Genomic DNA, 2,827 nt, shown 5'->3' with positions numbered 1-2,827 from the left:
ATATTATTGGAGAACACAATACAAAACAGCTGCAGGCTCAAGGTTAGTATCTACCATTCAATAGGGTTTGTTCTGGAAAAATATGCCAACACTTTGCCAAAATGAAGACAGAAAATCTCCTGGAACTACATACAACTAGAAGAAATGAGGAAAGAACCTTCTTTTCTGACAAGGGCTGCAACTCTTTTAAGAAAACTATTTTTTGCCTTTTTTTTTTTTTGTCGTTGCAACACAGAGAAAAGATTGTGAAGCACCACCATGAGTATTTGAAGCAGAATAAGGAATATATTGTATAACTATGGACAGTGAAAGTGAAGCACACTGGTGAGAAGAAGAAGAAGAAGAAGAATAAGAAGAAGAAGAAGCGGACTCCTTCCCTTATCATACAAGTCATCTGATGACGGGGATGAGTTATTAGCCCTCATCCGCAGACATTGGCTACTTCTCATTCCAGAAAACCACGACAACAACAACAACAAAAACAAATCTTAATAGTGTCATTCTGAAATGAAATATTGTCCGAAGCCAACAACAAGCTACTTAACCTACTATTTAGACCATTGATACCACAAAGCTGGTTGTACTCATCTAGCTACAGTCTATAGTGCATTGGATATATGTGTTTACATAAAATATGCCAAAACAAAAAAAAGCAGGTGCCATGACGGAATGCTAAATCACTGAATACGTATATTACACAGAAAACGTGTCTGCCTCTGCGTGGAAAGATGATGTTAGTTTGGCAGTGTTGGTGCTAGACTGACAAAACACCGTAAGCTGTGTGCCAAAAACTGTGGCAATACTGTTGGAAAAGGAGAACTCGGCAGTTTGCTTACATAGACTATTTAGTGCATTGTCTGTTAAGGCAAGAGATGACCCTCCACGTGCTGTGTCGAGACAAATAGAGCACTAGCATGCAGCACATTTGCCATCCTGGCAGCGACAGCTACAAAACAGGGACCACACCAGGGTTGGTTTTTTTTGTTGTTGTTGTTTTTAGGCTTATAAGCTCACTATCAAGGAGACGGGCCAATGGGAAATCAAAGTGTTTTGGACGAAATGTAGCCTCTTTTTTTTATTTTTATTTTTTTAAGGTGTCGTAAGAGCCCAAAAAAGCTGCTCCTCGTGTTGTACCTGTGCTGCATATTGCAAAGGAAGCCCTACAAGGTCAAGATAGTTCGCTTATCAACAGTTTGATTCGGCTAAAAGAGCACACGGACACACACGACGACACCCACTAAAGGAAGGAAAGGACACGACGGTGCACAAACCCACAGACACATACTATCAAAGAAGCTGCATTCCATCACCTTCCCACAACCACCCAAAAGTTCTACTAGGACACGTATATCAGCTATGTTACACACACATACACACAATAAATGTATTATTATTAATAGCGTGATAATAGCTAATAGGTATTATCACTTCCACCAAGTCAGACAGAAGTTGCTGTTATTATTACTGTTGCTCTTTCACTGTTTGGCTTGTAGGAAAAATTTGTCTCAAAGAAATGCGATTGAATTATACAGGAAGTGACTCCCAAAAAATAAAAATAAAAAGAAACAGATGAGCACACGTCATGTTACAAATTTAAATAAACGCTTGCATCAAAACGGCACAAGTACTGTACAAACAGTATATGTGTTGATATACTGTAACCGCAAGCAATAACAAAAGCCAAGAACCGCTGAAAGACGTCAGAATCGAAACAAAGCTATGCTAATACACGTGAACTCTACAACCAAATGTTAGATTTTTCTTTTAAAAAATCCTCTTTTCTAAAACTATATCTCTGTTAACAGTAGTGCACTTATTGGTTTAAGCAGTGCAACATATATGCAAGAAAATAATGCAGTCCACTTATCAAGATTTTTTTAAAAAAATGTTTTTTTTTCCGCCTTTGAAATTGAATAAAAGAAAAAAAAATAAATCATAGTTTATTTAAGAAAAATGATTAAATATTAAGCACAGGCATTTTTAAGAAAATGTGCAAAGTAGCACTTTTTTTAACGTGTGATTTATCTGCAGCACTGTGAGCAGTTTTTTTTTTAGCAACACAATCCTTCAGATTGCAGTTGCACACAGTGTGTGTATATATATATATATATATATATATATACACACAGTGTGTGTATATATATATATATATATATATATATATATATATATATATATATATATATACTGTATATGTGTGTGTGAGTGTCCTATTTGTGGTGAAAACATTAAAATCCAAATATCAGCTTTGAGTGATGTGACGATGCATGGATGACATCTTGCACACACAAGCTTCCAAATCTAATCTGTACATGTGTGTTCTTAGAGAAAAAGAAAACAGGAATGTATACTATCATGTAGAAAGTCCACCCACAAGTTGTGGTACATGTATATGTGTATTTATATATATATATACTTATATATATAAAACATGGATAAGTGGGAGAGCTACTGGTTCTGCTCTGATGTTTCCTTTCAAAACGTTGCAGGCTGTCACACACGGAGAGCAATGCGTTTATCTCCCATCACTAAAACAGCTTTGCAAAAAGTCATGAACAGGTTTTAGTCCACAATCACGATGGCAATTATTTCCAAAACAAATTGGCATTCAAAGTGAATTTAACACTGTTCTAATCAACAGCCAGCCTAAATCCCCAAATATACATAATTGAAGCAGAAAATGAGAAACCATGTAGACTAATCAATAACAACAATAGTTTAAGAGACAAAATTTAGTTTGTCTTGAAAATCTACAGCCATAACAGTCAGATGTAAGTGGAGGAGCAGCAAATATGAAGGAGAGAGTTTAGTTGCTGCTCTGACTGTG

Source organism: Doryrhamphus excisus, linkage group LG21 (assembly GCF_037039965.1).
Source record: "Doryrhamphus excisus strain RoL-2023G ecotype Guam linkage group LG21, RoL_Dexc_Guam_v1.1, whole genome shotgun sequence".
NCBI classification, from domain to species: Eukaryota; Metazoa; Chordata; class Actinopteri; order Syngnathiformes; family Syngnathidae; genus Doryrhamphus; species Doryrhamphus excisus.
Note: the sequence above shows the minus strand (reverse complement) of the source record.